General features: G+C 35.5%; 1 long non-coding RNA gene across 2 annotated transcripts in view; it reads left to right on the top strand.

The window, feature by feature from the left end:
* Positions 1 to 19,095, top strand: part of LOC130709105 (uncharacterized) — a 714,106-nt gene that overhangs the window by 356,086 nt on the left and 338,925 nt on the right. Inside the window, exon 4 of one of the 2 annotated variants that reach the window (XR_009009600.1) lies at positions 10,602 to 10,679. The exons of the other annotated variant lie outside the window; for it this stretch is intronic. This is a non-coding gene — a long non-coding RNA (uncharacterized LOC130709105). The remainder of the gene's footprint in view (positions 1 to 10,601; positions 10,680 to 19,095) is intronic. 2 annotated transcript variants of the gene reach the window in all.

Here is a 19,095-nt window from a genome sequence, read left to right as displayed (position 1 = left end):
TAAAAAAAATTAGAGGCACTTGTGTATTTAATAAAGTCTGTGTGAGGGAAAACCCATACTAAAAAGGAGGACAGAGGAATAAAATGAGAAATATATGGATTGTTATTCTTTGATTATCTTCTTTGATTCCCATTTGCCTCACACCTAATCCCCACAACTTCAGGTTTAGCTCTAACAAAGAAATAATCAGCACCAAATATTGTTTTTAGAATCTGAGAATAGTTTTTATCTTCATTGACTCTCACACATTATATAACTGGCTTTCCTTTTTTCATATTAATCACTATTTTATTCTAAACAACATATTATTTAGTAATCTCTGATTTATAACAATCTCTGAGATTATGGAATTTGTACTAGAAGAACACAAAAGAACAGTTTGAGTTATTTGGCACAAATATATTGTATGATACTATCTGAATTTAGAAAATTAAACAGTAGCCACATTGTACTGTGAACCTTACATAACGATTTCTGTAAGTTATCTAATAAACTTAAGGCTTTCTCATTTCATTTCTGTCAGATTCACCTATGAAAACTAATCAGGATGATAATAAAGCTGAGAATTCATTTCATAATATTTAAAACAAAAATGATTTTAAAATTTGATTAATACAGTATGTACTTTTTCTTCTGTTAGTACCTGTATAAATAATAATTAAAATTAAACTTTTTATTTTCTTTCCATATATCCTAAAATTTGACACAAAAGCAAGCAATTATAAATTTTTATAATGTTAATATAATTTTAATGAAATTCATGTTTATAATAAAATTCACATACTTATAATGGAGTTGCAAAATTTTTTAGTGATATGGGAAGTATATATCATTACATGAAAAAGCAAGTTACTAAAAACGATGTATACAAGGGGTACTAAAAATTAAGTTTATTTAAATAAACTGATATGTGTATATAAAAAAGGCAGAAAAATAGACAGAGAGAGAAACAGAGGTCAGTTGTCTGAGAGAGAGAAAGAGAAGGAAAGATACATATCATACTCATATTAGCAGTGTTTACCTGTGGGTCTGGAGATTACAGATATGTTTTGTGTTTTTCTTTGTGCTTTTCTGTATTTTACAAATTTTCTAGAATGAATGTGTTTCTCTTTTAATCAGATAAAATGTTATAAAAATAGTCTCTTTCCTTGCCTTTTCATGGAGAAATAGGACCAAGATGGTTTATGACCTGTAAGAATTTCAGTTCTAGAAATACTGCTGCATCCTTGCAGGTAGGCATGCAGAATGCTCAACATGGAGATCACATTTTACCTTTCTATCTAATAGCATCTCCCATTTCCAGATTGCTCCCCAAATAAAAACAAGCCTAGAGCTTCCAATCAGTGATGATAATTTAATTTCCCTCTCAGCTGTAAGTACCAGAAAACAGTCAGGCAATCAGTGAAAAAAAATGTGTTCTCCTGGTTTATTTTTACATTAAGTAATTAACATTTTCCTCTCTAACTCACATGAGGTCTAAAAAGTATAGGCTCAGTGGACCTAATTGTGTAGGACTTCTTAGAAACAGAAGGGTTAGGTGGGGGTAGAATGGAGGAATGAGATCTTTAAATAAAACTTGGAAGTGACTCTGAGTTCTTCTAAGGGTTCTTCATAATACAGAAGCTTCTGGACTGACTTGTGCCAGGAAAAACTGTCAGTGACTTCGAAATGGGCAAAAGAGATTACTGCGTGTCTTTGAGTGGAGTACTGGGCATTGTTTAGCAGACCTTCCTGGTCTGGGATTAGGAGATCCTATAGGGGTATGCACCTTTGGTGGTCTGTGTCTAAGTCACTGTATACCTCTGTTGGAATAGAGGTTAAGTTGCAGTGATTTTTCTTCATAATGAAGTAAATGAATTTTCTTCCAGTAGATATACAATTAATTTCCATCCTGTAGAAAAGACCCCAAATGTTACATTTTATTGCCCAATGGATTAGTAACTAGTTTTGCCATGTCAACATTTCTGACTGGATGTGTGTGTGTGTGTGTGTGTGTGTGTGTGTGTGTGTATTGATGTTATTCAAATTCTCCTTTGAACCAGTTTTAGTAATTTTACTGGCTCCCTCATTATTTGATTAAATACTTTTTTGACTCGTTAATTTTATATTTGCATAAAAGTCATGTGTTATATTTTTTGAAAAATCAGGTCTTAGTACTTGGACTATATTATTTGCGGGTTATGGCAAACAGATCAGAGCAAGAGGTGGTGCATTTAGGAATCTTAAAAATGTTTGATTTGGATCTCACTTTTAAACACACTTTTACATATTTTTTCAAATGATAATGAAAAACAGACTAAAATGTGTTAAATACCAAGTACCGCCGCCCCCCACCCCGCACTGGATGTCACTGACATAGTAACTGTGGGTTTTCATTGAATGACTCCATAATATGTAAAAATTGTGGATCTGTGCTCATAAAATAAATCTATTCAAATCAGAACTGCTTTTATTTGCATACTGGAGTTATACGTAAGAGATCATTAAGAATATAGAAGATTCTACCCTAAAAAAAAAAAAAAGAACTAATCTAAATAATACCCACTTTTAATCACTGCAGAATGTAACTAGAATAGGCTTTATCAATTTCAGTACTATTGACATTTTTGATCTTCTAGATTTTTTTTTTTTTTTTTTTTTTTTTTTGCTGTTGGTGCGCAGGAAGGCTGTCCTGTACATTACAGGATGTTTAACAGCATTTCTTGGTTCTACCCACTGGATGCCAGTAGCACTCCCTTCCCAGTTGTGACAATCTGAAGTGTCTGCAGACATTGCCCCCTGAGGGACAAAATTGCCCTCATTTGAGAACCACTGAACTAAAGGACTGAAGAAGAAAAAGGAGGAGAAAGAGGAGGGGAAGATGGAGAAAGAGGAAGAGGAGAAGGAGAAGGAGAGGAGCAAGGAACATTTGTAGGAGGCAGATTGACCTAATAGGCACTAGACCATGTGTCAAGAGATGAGTGTTCTAATCGCTGCCCTGTTTGGAATCAGCACTGAGAATATGGTCACATCATTTAATTTCTTTGGTTCTCAGCTTCTTCATTTGTGAAATAACAATGTTGGACCTCTTGATCTCCAACCTCACTTTTTAGCACTATTACCTTTATCTATTAAGAGCACCAAAGAAATTGAACCAAGAAGTTCCCTGTCACACCTTGAAATTTTGCTTGTATACTCTGTTAACCAGTGGACTAATGGCCTATTCAGAGTTGCCTGTTTTCTATATTAATTGATGAAAATACCTAGGAACACTAATTTAGCAATTATTTTAAACCAATAAGAATTACTTCTTATTTGAGGCCTGTGTGAGGACTCAGGATGAGTAACCTCTAAACTTTAGTTGTATGTTATTTGAAAGAAAATAATTCTAATAATTCTCCTGTGGTCAAGTTCAACAGAGAAATATTTTTGAAGTTACTTTTTTACCATCCGCATCCATGGCTCTTTAAATTCAGTGATATTGTCAAAAACCTACATTGACCTGAATTTATAGTTCTCACTGAAAAATTAGCAGAAGCAATATTGATTGGAAGGAAAGGTTTAGAAATGTAGCATCTAGAATATTTTCTTGTTTGGTAACTGCTTGCTTAAGCCTTTATAAATCACTCAGTAATTCAGTAGGATTGGGTCCTTGTATTGAACATGGAACAACATGACAAATATTAAGAAACGTGGCAAGCCTGTTGTCCTCTGTCATCCAACAGGCTGTTTCTCAAGGCTGAGTCCTTTTGATCCTAACCATTTGTCTGACAGTGAAGAGACCAAATCTGACAGCTTGGATGAGGTTCCTGTCCCCAAATTGCTTTAACTCAACAGAGCATATCTTTTATTAGAAACAATAGTATATTGCACACAACCACTATGATAACTGAAGCAGAGATTTGAAGAGGAACTGCACACTAAATCATTTTGAGGAGGTGACCTACCCTGATCAAGAAAGCCTCTCTTCATAATCTGCAAGGATTCCTGGGTTGAGGATTCTGAGGCTGTTAAACTTAGATACTTAACATGGAAAGGCAAGGATTTTGTTTTCATCCCCTCCCGTTTTCCCCTCCCTCTCCTCCCCCTCCTTCTCTTTCTTCTAATAAGTGTGACAAAGGATATGGTCTAAATTCCTCTCCCACTAATAGTTTTTTAAATATCAGCATCACTTCCATGTCAGTAGACAGAGCTTTTGGCCATTCCCAGACTAACGTTTTCCTAAGATAGTGGGGTTACTTGTATGCCCTGAAGAACACTGGTCTATTTTGGATTCTTGGCATCTTTTTTTTTTTTTTTTTTTAATGAGGATCTTGAATCAGATGCGTATGTTTTGATTGATTGATTGATTGATTGATTTTGGCTGTGTTGGGTCTTCGTTTCTGTGCGAGGGCTTTCTCCAGTTGTGGCAAGCGGGGGCCACTCTTCATCGCGATGCGCGGGCCTCTCACCGCCGCGGCCTCTCTCGCCGCGGAGCACAGGCTCCAGACGCGCAGGCTCAGCAGTTGTGGCTCACGGGCCCAGCCGCTCCGCGGCATGTGGGATCTTCCCAGGCCAGGGCTCGAACCCGTGTCCCCTGCATTAGCAGGCAGACTCTCAACCACTGCGCCACCAGGGAAGCCCCAATCTTGGCATCTTTTGAGACCTTAAGTGCAGAAAGGATGAGTGTGAAACTATGTAGAAGAAAATTAAACCTGCCTAACTAACTGGATCACACAGAAGAATGCTCATGATTCGTTGAGCAACTGATCTCACATCCAGATCACCTTCACATTCAGAATTTCCCAAATAGATTATATTCAGCTTGTCCAAGGTAATTATGGAATAAAGCTTTAACTTTTGCTTAAAAGGTATCTATGATAGATATACTAATAATTGATGAATAGTATAAATTCTTCAAAAAGTTACTCTGCTGGCTTCTCAATCTCCGTATAGTTTAAGACAAAGACAAATCATGTGACACATATTGCTAATCATAAAATGTGATCAGACTGAAGAGATGCGTAAGGAAAGCCTTCTAACATCTGAGTTTCCACTAAGATGGCATAGCATATTCTAAAATCAGTGGTGGCAGACAGTTCAAAATTTTCTGTATTCAGAGTTGATCTTCCAAGCATTCATTGTTGTACTCCTCATCTATTCATTCATTTGTTCACATGTGATATGTTAGTAGTGTGTACTAGATGGTATTTGTATAGAGTTTTAAAGTTTACAATGTGTATTTCTTCCATATTTTCTCACTTATGCAAAAGCACTGAACAGAATGTTCTAGTGATACAAGTATAGTAACACCCAGAAACTATCCTCATAAAAATGTATCAACAATCTCCATTATTCACACAAATTGTAAGGTCCTGACATTTGTAGATGTCTTGACTTCATTGGTAACTTCAAAGATATCTTTTTCAATCAATGTAGAATCCTTTTTTTCCAAGGTTGAAGGATATAATATCAATATTTAAAATAAATGTGTTTCCAAAGACTTGAAACCAACAATCAGGAAACAAAATTTAGAATAAGAATTTTATACTATTTAAAATAGTGTAAAAATGTATGAATTACTGAGGGGTAAATCTGACAAAATATGTGAGAAACCATGACATTGAATGCTGTAAAATATTGCTGAGAGAAACTAATGAAAATCTAAAGGAATGGAGATATATACTTTGCTTATGGGTCAGAAGACTCAGTGTAATCAAGGTTGCTTCTCCCCAGATTGATCTATAGATGGTATGCAATCTAATCAAAATACCAGCAGGCTTGTGTGGAGATTGACAACTGATTCTGAACTTCATATGGAAATGCAAAGGGCCTAGAATAGCCAAAAAATTTTAAAGAAGAAAAAGTTGGGGGACTAAAACTACCTGGTTTCAAGAATCAGTGATCAAAATGGTGTAGAATTGTCTTCAACCCAGATAAACCAGTGGAAAGAATAAAATCCAGAAATAAACCCACGTATAGATAAACCACTGACTTTTGACAAAGGTACAAAGGCAATATAGTAGAAAGTGCTTTTAACAAATGATACTGAAACAGTTGGGTATCTATGTGCAAAAAATTGAGCTTGAAATCTAATGGATATCACCAGTGAGGATGTTATAGGCTATAAATGGGATTTCTCTCTTCTTTCTTTGATACCTGGTATAGGTCACTAGTATAGGCTCTTGTGAAGGCTTTTATATGTCATCCTCCCGTCTTATTGTGATGATTCATTCATTCAACAAAGAGATTGGAGCTACAGTGATGAACAAGATAAGCATGATCCCTATCCTGATGGATCTTTGAAGATAGTAAGTGGTGGAGACACAGTTAATAAATCATCACAACGCTAGTTATATAAAAATCCTAATATGTTTGATTGCAAATTCCAAGTTGTTATAAGAGCATGTGACTTGAGATTAACCTAGTAGAAAGAGTTGGGGGAGCAGTTAGGAAAGGTTTCTTAGAAAAAGAGATGTTGAGGTTGAGACCTGAATGGTTCTTAGCCATTAGTTTTTGTCTTAGCCAGGCAAAGAGTGTGCAAAATATCATAACTGGAACCCTTGAGTTGATGAAACCAAAGGAACAACCCAAGTCCTAAACTGTAAGCTTCTAACCTTGGACTCATTAAAGACCATTATTTTTTATTGTTCATAGCAGTACCTGTGGCTATCTCCTAGGCACAAATTCAGACAAAGTTAGGTTTTAAACTATCCTTCACCTCATCAGATTCATCAAGGATTTGGTTGATAAATACTTTGGATATGGTTTTGCATTTGTGCCTCATCACAATATAGTTATAATTTCTACTCAATCTTTTTTTATCTTTCCATTTTAGTTTTGAGATAATTCTACCAGGGTTTAGAACAAAGAGGGTACTTCATTTAATTCAGTACCTGGGCCCTCATTCCATTTTTTTTTTTTTCACTTGAGAAATTAAATACACTTCCACTGTTTGGTGATTGGACGTGGATGGGTGATCACTGAATTTTTCTTTGAGTTCCTGGTTTCTTAGAGAATAGTTTGGACAACCTATTGAGATATTCATTGAAAAAAGCAGAAACTCACTGAAAAAGCTCAAATGAAAAGAACAAAGAAACACTTAAAAAATAGATGCAGTCCTCAGAAAAGCTCAAAATGCTTTAAATTTTGAAGAAGTGTCCCTCTTCAGTGAAAGAAAGCTCTTACTAAAGTGTTGATTCTTATGAGCTTTGAGTTTCACATGTTAAGGTGGTGATGTTCAGAAATACGGCATCGGTAGTTACAAAAGTTCATCAGTTTGTCTCGGGTGAAACAAAATTCTGAGACACCTCATTAGGTAAAACATACCTTCGTGTCTCACGCTTAGGAGCATTACGTGATTCTCTTGTGAGACATTCATTTTTGCTGGTTTAGTATAGAATGAAACTCTCTCAGGATAAGAATTGCTGAGAGTAATAAGAATATAATAAAATATTTCAATCTGTCTCCAAAATGATTAGCTTGGGAACAGGGTCTGCCCAAATTCTATAGTAGGAAACATTTTAATTCATGTGTGTATATTTTATTGTGCTGGCATCTGGGCATTTATATTTAGCTGTAATTAACATAATGTAAAGTACATAGGTCTTGAATGTTCAGTGAGTTCTGACAATTGTATACACCCATACAATGATAACCTCAAACAAGACAGAATATTTCCCAAAAACTTACCTAATGCCCCTTTCCAGGCAATTTCCCTTGCAACTATTTTATCCAATTTTTATCACAATGGATTAGTTTTACTTGTTTTTAGATTTCACAAAAATGGATCACACAATATGTGTTCTTTAGGTTCTGGCTTCTTTTGCTTAACAGAATGTTTTTGATTTTTTTGCATATTTTTGCATATATAATTAGTTCATTCATCCTTTATTGCTGAGTGCTTATATATTGTATAGATATACCACAATGTATTCCACTTTTCCACTCTTATGAATAATGCTGCTAAGAAGATTCAGATGTAAGTCTTTGTGAATATAGGTTTTTACTTCTTTTGTATGAATACTAATGGATAGAATTACTTGGTCATGGTGGCCATGGGGTGAGACTATTTATAAGAAAAAGCCAAATACTGTGTCAGTGAGGTTGTGTCGTTTTACATCCCTACCATTAATGTTTGAAGGTTCCATTTGTTCCATATTGTTAACAGGTGGTTTTGTCAGTCCTTTTAATTTTAGCCTTTCTAGCGGATATGAAGTGTTAGCTCATTGTGGAGTTTTTCATATACCTATTGTCCCTTAATATATATATTTTACTGAGGTATCGAAGCTTTTTTTGCTAAGTGTCTTTAGGATATTTTTCTTTTATTGTTGATCTGTAGGAGTTCTTTATATATCTGGATACAATTCCTTTGTCAAATCTGTGTACTATGAATATATATATGTTTACATATATTTTATATATATATGAATTCACATATACATGTATATACACTTACACATATATACATATATGAATTCACGTGTATGTGCATATATATAGTCACAGTACGTATATTTGACAAAGGAATTATATCTGGATATATAAAGAACTCCTAAACATTAACAATAAATGAGGAGTAACCTAATAAACAAAAAAATGTTAACAGATAACTCATAAAAGAAAATATATTGAGGCATATATGTACATGTATAATGTACTGTGAATATATATATTTACAAGAATTGTCAAATATTTAACAAAGAAATATGTGGTGTGTGTGTGTGTGTATACATAATATGTAGCTTGTTTACTCATTTTTCTTAAGCTTTCTCTTTTTTGATTAATAACCTTTATTTTTTTACAGCAGTTCTAATTTACAGAAAAATTGAGTAGAAAGAACAAAGAGTTCCCATATAACCCCTCAGCCTCTCAAATACAGTTTCCTCTTTTATTACTATCTTGGATTAGTGTGGTACAATTGTTACAATTGCTGACCCAATATTGATACATTATTGTAAACCAAAGTATAGTAGTCTACATTAGAGCTCATTCACTCTTTGTGTTGTACACTCTTTGGGTTTTGACAAATGAGTAATTACATGTATCCATCATTGCAGTATAGAGAACACTTTCACTGCCTTAAAAATCCTCTGTGCCCCATCTACAGTAGTACTCCTTATCCATAGGCGGTATGTTCCAAGACCCCTAGTGGAGGCCTTAAACTGTGGATAGTACCAAACCCCATATATATGTATACTATAATTTTAATGTACATAAATACCTATGATAAAGTTTGATTTATAAATTAAGCAATCCCACTACTGGTCATATACCCTGAGAAAACCGTAATTCAAAAAGAGTCACGTACCACAACATTCATTGTGGCACTATTTACAATAGCCAAGACATGGAAGCAACCTAAGTGTCCATCGACAGATGAATGGATAAAGAAGATGTGGCAAATATACACAGTGGAATATTACTCAGCCATAAAAAGAAACGAAATTGAGTTATTTGTAGTGAGGTGGATGGACCTAGAGTCTGTCATACAGAGTGAAGTAAGTCAGAAAGAGAAACACAAATACCGTATGCTAACACATATATATGGAATCTAAAAAAACAAAAAAATGGTTCTGAAGAACCTAGGGGCAGGACAGTAATAAAGACGCAGAGGTAGAGAATGGACTTGAGGACATGGGGAGGGGGAAGGGTAAGCTGGGACGAAGTGAGAAAGTGGAAAAAAAAGGCACAGTCAGAGATAACAGTAATGAATAATAAAATAGAACGTTCATAATATTACACTGTAATAAAATTTATGTGACTGTGGTCTCTCTCTCAAAATACCTTATTATACTGTACTCACCTTTCTTCTTGTGATGATGTGAGATGATAAAATGCCCACATGATGAGATGAAGACAAGTGAATGCTAAAGGCATTGTGACATAGCATTAGGCTATTGTTGACCTGCTCACAACATGTCAGAAGGAGTATCAGCTCCTTTGGGTGATCCTGGATCATCCAGCCATGATGTTGTCAGTGGTTGGATGTCCGGAGCAGGTGATGTTATGGTTGGAGATCCCGGGCAGGAGGGAGTGCACAACCCAAGATTTCATCACGCTGCTCAGAATGGTGTGCAATTTAAAACTTAAGAGTTCATTGTTTCTGGAATTTTCCATGTTCAGACCACAACTGACTGCAGGTAACTGAAAGCACAGAAAACGGAACGGATGCTGAGGAGGGAGTACTGAGTTCATCCCTCCCTGACCTCAAATCCCTGGCAACCACTGATCTTTTTACTGTCTCCATAGTTTGGCCTTGCTTAGAATGTACTACAGTTGGAATCATGCAGTATGTAGCCTTTGCAGATAGGCTCCTTTCCCTTAGCAATATGCATTTTATGTTCCTCTGTCTTTCTGTGACTTGATAGCTCATTTCTTTTTATCACTGAGTAATATTCCATTGTATATATGTACCAGTTTATTCGTTCATCTACTGAAGGACATTTTGATTGCTTTCAGTTGTGAGTAAAGCTGGTATAAACATCTGTGTGCAGGTTTGCGTGTGGACATAAGTTTTCAACTCCTTTGGGTAAATACAAAAGAGTGAAATTGCTGGAACATATGGTAAGAGTATGCTTAGTTTCATAAGAAACTGCTGAGCTGTCGTCCAAACTGGTTGTTCTCTTTTTCTTTCCCACCAGCAATGAAAATTCCTCTTGCTCCACATCCTTGCCAGCATTCGGTGTTGTCAGTGCTTTGGATTCCAGCCATTATAATAGGTATGTAGTGGTATCTTGTTATTTTAATTTGCAAGTCTCTGATGACATATGATGTGGAGCATCTTGTGCTTCTTTGCCATCTGTATTTGCATCTTTGTTGAGGTGTCTGTTCAGATCTTTTGCCCATTTTTTAATAGGGTTGCTTTTTTTCATGTTGTTGAGTTTTAAGAGTTTTTAATCTAGTTTTGATACCAATCTTCTGTCCGATGTATGCTCTCCAAAGATTTTTTTCACGTCTGTGGCTTGTCTTTTTATTCTCTTACCTGTGTCTTTTGCATAGAAGCTGTTTTTAATTTTAATGAAGTCCAACTTATCAGTTTTTTTCTTCCGTGTATCATGCTTTTGGTATTATATCTATAAGGTTATTACCAATTCCAAGGTCACCTGGACTTTTCTCCTGTGTTATCTTCTAGTTTTATAGTTTTGCAGTTTAGTCTATGATCCATATCAGGTTAATCTTTGTGAAAGGTGTAAGATCTGTATCTAGATTTTTTTTTTTGGCATGTGGATGTCCAGTTTGTTGAAAAGCACCATTTGTTGAAAAGACTATCCTTTTTCCATTGAATTGCTTTTGCTTCTGTGCCAAATATCAGTTGACTCCATTTGGGTCTACTGCTTGCCTCTTCAGTCTGTTTTCTTGACCTGTTCATCTGTTCTTTCACCAGTATGACAATGTCTTGTTGACTGTGGCTTGATATTAAGTCTTAAAGTCTGGTAGTGTCAGTCCTCCAACTTTATTCTTCTCTTTCAATATCATGTTGGCTATTCTGGGTCTTTTCCTTTTCCTTTTAGAACCAGTTTGTAGATAGCTGCAAAATAATTTCCTAGGGTTTGGATTAAGATTGCATTCAATCTATAATCAAGTTGAAAAGACTGGGATCTTGGTAATATTGGGTCTGCCTATCCATGACATGAAATATTCTTCATTTACTTAGCTCTTCATTTATTTTGATTTCTTTCATCAAAGCTTTGCAGTTTTCCTCATGAAGATCTTGTACATATTATGTTAGATTTATACCTGCGTATGTCTTTTTTTGGGATGCTAATGTAAGTGGTATTACGTTTTCAATTTCAAATTCCAGTTGCTAGTATATAAAAGAACAATTGATTTTTGCATGGTAACCTTGTATCCTGCAACCTTGCTTAGTTCCAGATTAAGATTTTCTACTTAGACAATAGACAACCATGTCATCTGTGAACAGAGAGTTTTATTTTTTTCTTCTCTTTTTCTTATATTACTGCATTAGTTGGGACTTCCAGTATGTTGTTGAAAGAAGTGGTGAGAGGTGATATCTTTGTTCCTCATCTTAGCCGAAAAGTATTTAGTTTCTTACCGCTAAGTACTGTGTCAAGTGTTGGTATTTTGCACATGATCTTTACCAAGCTGAGGAAGTTACCTGTATTCTTAGTTTACTGAGAGTTTTTTATCATGAATGGATATTGGATTTTGTCACATGTTTTTCTGCATCTACTGATATCATATGATTATTCTTCTTGAGCCTGTTGATGTGATAGTTTGTACATTAATCAATTTTCAATTAAGCTATCTTTTGATGAGCAGAACTTTTATTTTTGATAAAATCTCATTCATTTTTTTTTATGGTTTTTGCTTTTTGTGTCCTATCTGGGCTCTTTGTAATGGGATTCTCTTTCATCATTAGCCGGTAAAATAGTAGGAAATAATTTAGGACTTTTTAACAACAGCATTTTGGAACCGTTAAAAATTACTCAGAATGAATTCTTTCATAAGCCACGCTAACAAACAACTGTAACAAGGGAAAAGAAACAGAACATGGACATTAAACCATAGAATCTCTGGCAAAGCAATCAGTGAATTTTTAGCTTATAAACTCCTCAGAGTTCACCTTAGTTTAGATAATATCAGCCTGCCTGAGAAAGCAGGTCGACAGGAAATCTAGCCAGCTGGCCCTGCACTCAGCAGGCAGCACCCCCGGAAGTAGGGGCACTATTTTCTAATCAATCAAAGGTACTGCCCCTCAAAAAAGCCTTCTAGGGAGACTGCATCAGCCCTGAAGGTGTCGATTCAAGCCCTTTGACAACCAGTTGTCTGAGTAAGTCTTATTCAAATCTTAAGTGCAGAGCCAATGCAAACTACGGAAGTTCTGCTATAATGCTTGCTTTGAAAATGTGATTTGTTACAACACAAATGATATGTTGGGGAACATTTGAGCACAACGTGAATTTTGCACTTGCATATGTGTGCTTTTGTCTGCAAGAAACGCTCGATAAATGCAGGAAATGCACCTAGCTAAACCCAGTCCCACAGGTATATACAGAATGCACACGCAAACATACCTTAAGCCATCTACTTCAGTTCAGTATGTGTTATACACACCCATTCACATCTGGATAACCCTGTTTCAATTCCAGATAACCCTGTTTCTACCGCTCACAATAACTTACAAGCTGAACCCTTCTAACACCCACTTCTAAGAGCAAACTTTAGTTCGTATCTATTGTAAAGTGCCATATTTATTGTCATATTTCTGTATTTATTAAATGTGTAAAATTATGCCACTGCTTTTATTAGGTTCCTTTTAAAATTTTTTATTTTTATGTGTCACTGTTTTTGAGTGCTGCACCCCGACCCCATTTTTCTCATAAGCCTTGGGGTCTTTATTGTGTGAATTTGCATAATGTGATAATTTTTATAATGCAGTGCCTATGTTGCATTATAGTGGAATTGATGTATTTAGTTCCAGTCATGAAGAAGCTATTTCCCAAACAGTCTAAACCTAAAATAGCAGAAATTGTCACAAGGTAGAAAAGGAGAGAAGAGAGGTGTGTATGATTCAGCACATATCTCTCACCACTTCTACCTCATGGGAGAGGGAAAGAGAAAGTTATCCCTGTCTCATCTTTGCTTCCTGAGTCCTCCTCATTCTTTAAAACCTGCCACTGTGCTGCTTCTGGATTATACTCATGGCTTCACCTTGGCATTTATCCCTCTACTTTGTGTGATGGTGAGACATGCGTGTCCTTCTTCCTTTTACTATAGGCGAAGGGCAGGAACTCTATGTTTGCTGTTATAACCTGTTACAAGGTGTGAATCCTAAGAAATGCTTTGTGTGGAATTACAAGAGTTCTTGCTACAAATAAAGGTTCTAAGAGATCATCTTAGGTGAACTAGGATGAAAGTTGTTGTTTAACACCTAACTGCCAAGCACAATGCTTGGGTGATAGTATGTACTCAAATCTTTAATGAAGGAAATAGTGAATGGCTATGAAGGTAATTGGTAGCCCATAGATCTGTTGAGATAATCAGTTAATATGGAAGTTCCGAGATAAGACTATATTTAATCAATAATTCTCTATATTGTTGTATCACTTACAAATAATAAAACAAGAATAATATGGAAACAATTATTTTGGCTAAGAGGGAGAGAAAGGAACCTATAAGAATCTTGCATAAATTATGCTTTTTAAGAAAGTCCTGTCTCTTGCATTTGATCTTAAGATCTGAAAATGGAAGTGTGCCCCTAAGTAGTTTCTGATTTCTAACTAGCTTTGCCTAGGAAAGGCATTTAGATAGGTGTAAACAATTAGGAATGGTATTAAATTAAGCCTATGCTGTGTTTCCATCACACTGTTACTGCTTATACCTGGATTCGAGTCTCCCTTCCCTCTTCAGTGGATTCCTGCCGTCCTCTCCCCTCTCCATGCATATCTCCTGACAGCCTACTCTCAAGACAGCCCCTTTGAACAATCCTCTTAAAATGTGAATTAGATGACTTCAGGCTCCTTCCTGCTGGGCAGCCTGCCATAGCCCGCCATCTTGCTCAGAGTAGAAAGCCAGTGACCTTCGCTCACGTGGCTCTGTGTCCTTCTTACCTCTCTGTCCTGGACCCGTATCTCCCAGTCCTCTCTCCCCTACGCCCACCTCTCACCTCTGCTCCAGCCTCAGCGCTTTCTGACCCTTCTACCTATCAGAACGCTCCCATATTTTCTGTGCACTGCTTCCTCTGCTTGGACCATCACCCTGCAGCTATTGAAGGGCTCCCTCCCTCCCCTCCTTGAGCACTTCCTTCAGATGACACCTTCTTAATAATCCCTATCCAGACTACAGTATTTAAGATTTCAACCTCCACACGCTCCCCCCACCCCACCCCACCCCGGTTCGTTCCCTTTTCTTTGCCCGTATCACCTTCACTTCCTAACCTACTCTGTAGTTTTCACTCTATGTTAATTGCCCATCTTTCCCATTCTAAAACATAAGCTTTAAAAGGGCAGAGATCTTTCTGTGTTTTGTTCACTGATGTGTTGCCAGGGCTTAGAATAGTGCCGAGAATACAGTGGGTGCCCGATAAATACTCTTGAATGAATAAGAATGTTAATCAGCATTTCACAAATCCTTCTACTACTGCTGCAGTGTATTTCTAATGGTTTCAAAGTTCACTAACAGCAAGCACAGCAAGCTTAAAACTAGAAGGGTAATGATGAAACGGAAAATAAAGTTTCAAGTACAGCCAGGCCGAGCACTAAAACTGCAGTTTTGGTGATGAAAACACTCAGATAGGGACTGTTCACATAAAAGCAGAAGTAAAAAAATCTATTAATGTTAAGGTGACATTTGGAAGGAACACATATAATTTGTCTTTTTAAATTTTAATTACTAGGAAATACTTATTGTTATTTGTGATGTTTTCCCCTCACCATTCTATTAAAGATAAAGATATATTGACTATAATAATATTGATTCAGCTCTTTCAAAGAAGGAAGAAAAACTCTTAGCCTGTGTTTTTCCGTTGGGATTGTGCTATTTAAAACAGTGTGGCAGAAAAGCAAGTGAGCATGACTGTTTAATTACAGTTAGAACATGCTACCAAATCAACTATTGATTTTACTTCATTTGCCATCTTATAATATATTATATACTTTTTCATCCATTCTACATAATGTTAGGTATAGAATTTCATATTTATAAATTATTTTAATATTTAATGCCTTCCCATTTAGGTTTTTAAATCAAATGTTTTCTAATAAACTAAAATAATCAGCATCATGCTGAAAATTTAGGAAAAAGGTATAGCTATAGATCAAACCTTATGATATATAACAATTTTGAGCATTTTTAGAAAATGCAAAACTGTGTATCTCAATATTAAATGTACCAAATTATATGTATTAATTAGAATTTATAGATTCATGTAATAGAAACTCTGTGTAATGGTACAAATAGTGGACAGCAGTATATAATGAAATGTAATTCATATATGTAGGTAATATGGAAACTGAAATGTAAATTTATGTGATTTAATAAGGTTGTTATTGAACAACATATAAAAATTGAACAAGGAAAAGCTTGGCTTTATTAGCATGGGATACAAATTATTTTTAAAATTTTATTTGAAACATAAATTTTACTGCTATGTATAAGGGTTCTAATTCTCTTATATAATAGAGCCATGATATTTTAGAAAAGTGATAAGATCATTAACAATAAACTAAAGATCAATATAAATACTACATACATACTTGTTAGTGTGTGTGTGTGTGTTGTAGGTATAGCTTATAACCGCTGATGTATAACAGTAAATATTAAGTGAACAAAACTGCCATATATAGCCGAGCAAGTTGGTAACGGCCTTTCATCATTTGTTACAACTAGCAAACAGGGGAAAAAAAATATCCGAAGTATATATGGCTGGTGTTATTCAACACCACTTTGGCCTTTGTCTGCAGGTTGTTTTCTTGATCTATGAAAGCATTAGGGAATGACCACTAATTAGTGTTATAAGACCAAACGATGGTAATATTGGGTGCCACCCAGGCTATCTGAGTTGCTAATGTACAATCCCATTCCAGGAGAGCTGTCACTATAAAATCAGGTCAGCATGGCAGCAGAAATCTATAAATATAGTGCCTATGTCATATCCTATCATCTCTGGAAGGAGCACGCACCCTGTCTTTTTAAAAGAGGTTTCCATATGCTGTAGGAGACATCTGTGATAAATTAAGCACTTCTTTCTAGACACTGAAAACATAATAGTGATATAATTAATTACAGTCATATTCTTGTTAAAATTGTTCAGAAAAATTACACCTTTTTCGATTAGCATGAAATATAAGTGTCAAATCCGTAATAAAACCCTGATCAATAAAACAATAATAATTGTGTTGTTAAAAGCAGACATTGCAAGGTGTTCATGGCAACATATTTTAAAGGTTAGAAACCCTTTTAAAATAAACGGATTTCATCTTTACACTATGTCATCTAAATCATTACTGTGTTTGTGTATACAATTATAATCAGACGATAAATTGCAGCTATTGAATGGATTAAGTCTGCACTTCTTGACCTCATAAATCTGAGATTGTCATAGCTTTAGAAAATGCTTGTGTAACAATCAGTTGATTACATGGCATGAGCAGCTGCGTGCATGTTAAATATGAAAGGGAAAGGGTAATGCAGAGTTCAATGGTAGGACTTTATAACATATTTGACACTTTTCTTTAACACTTTCAAACCCTTCCTTTGGAATGTGCCCTACATTTTAGTAGATTTACACATGCCATAGAAGGATGTTAAGAAAGTTTGAACTAACCAAATGAGCGCTAACTGAAATGTCAGTATTCCTTAAGATTCCCTGGAAATATCCATTCATATTAAATCATTGTATTTTTAACAGAGTATCATGAGGAAGGATGTAGTGGTGAGAAATACTTCACAGTACACTTGAGTTAGCGACGTAGGGGAAAAAGAAAACTTTGCCAATCCAAAATGACATTCTAAGTGTACCATTTGCACCAGGTATGTTAGGCCTCTGACACAACCTCAATTTATTAAAAAAAAAAAAAAAAAATTCACCAGAGTGTGTGTGATGTTTTATATTATCAAAAAATTCAAAATTGTAAAAGTGGTTATCTCACCACTAATGAAAGTAAAATACTTAAAGTAGCAATACACTACTGGTTTCTGTAAGAGGCTATCCCTGAATCTGCTATTTTATGCTTAATTCACGGGGTACTATGTCCATATTAAATCTTCTTAGGAGAATTAGTTTTAACTCAAATTTATCTGTTTGTATATAGCTTCCACCTTCAAAAATTTATAAGAATATGACCCAATTTTGAAAATCTCATATATTAAAATGGTATTAATCAAAGATTCAAAGAGAATTAGATTATTAATAATGAAATATTTTCATTTACTTTAATTTTCTCAGATGAAGGGAACTAAAGTGTGCTTTAAGCGTTAGTTAGGAATTTACAGCCTGCTCGTAAAAGTGGCATTTTTCTCATTTTGTATAAAAAGAGAGTATAGAATAGCTAAATAACTAATCCCAAGGTCACAACCAAAAGGGGAATCAGGGGCAACTCAAAAGAGATTCCTGAATTTCAAGGTTCTGAGAAACAATTGCTTTTTTATAACCCCTACTTAATAACATTTAATGATTAAATTACCATGAAAATAAAACATCTTGTTCGAAAAGTGGCCTAGTGTGGAAAAATACAAGACACTGATCTATGATACACGCTCAGTTTCATTAAAACAGTCTTCTCGTAGATTAGACCTGGAGTATCCCCACCTGCCTGGAGAGCCTGCCAGCTTTCAGAGAGCTGTGTAAGGGAGCGCCCACATCCTAGAAGAGATGGGATGTTTTGCCTCCATGGATTTTGACCCAGGTAGTTGATGATCACAAACAGTTGCACAGATGTCTCATTCTGACTTTTGAGGTCATATCCACACAGATTGCAACCTCATTGGATGTTGAAATTGACAGTTTTGTTAGATATGCCAAGGAGCCTGATGTTGTAGTCTTTGGTAACTTTGAAAAGCTACTTACTATTGCCTAGGAATAATGGTTAAGATTTGAGCGTCAATCTTTGCATTGGATAACGTACTTATTGTCTTTCAAGCAACCCGCGATGAAATTATCGTTATCCTCAATATCCAGATTAGAAAATTAAGGGGTTAAGTGTATTGACCAAGGTCACAGAGCTGGAGGATGGTCTAATCAGATGTAGGACCAGATCTCTGAACTTCCAGAATTTGAATTCTTAACCTCTGAGCAATACTGCCCCCAGGCTTTGCTTTTCTCAGCTCACATTGATGTCCCAGACGGGGGCTTGTGAACCTCAACAAAAAGCCTTTCAACAGGCTGCTTTCAAAGATCCTTTGCTTTAAAAGTAAACATTTTAATCCCAAATTTTGGCCTAAATATGACCCATAGACCAGTATGGCTGGTTTTCTTTTTTCAACATCATTGACTTGACTAACTGTATGATAAAGTACAGCTCCTCCAGTTATCAGTGTTGATGGGTATTCCATTTAGGTGGAAAATACAGTCAGTTAAAGTTTACCATTTCAGTCAGACCAGAATGTTTTTCAAATAAGTAGTTAAACCAATCAAACAACTGCTGAGAGGAATATTCCTTTAAATAGAGTGCTTGT

The sequence above is a fragment of the Balaenoptera acutorostrata genome, chromosome 10 (assembly GCF_949987535.1).
Source record: "Balaenoptera acutorostrata chromosome 10, mBalAcu1.1, whole genome shotgun sequence".
Lineage (NCBI taxonomy): Eukaryota > Metazoa > Chordata > Mammalia > Artiodactyla > Balaenopteridae > Balaenoptera > Balaenoptera acutorostrata.
This window is presented reverse-complemented; position numbering and strand designations above follow the sequence as displayed.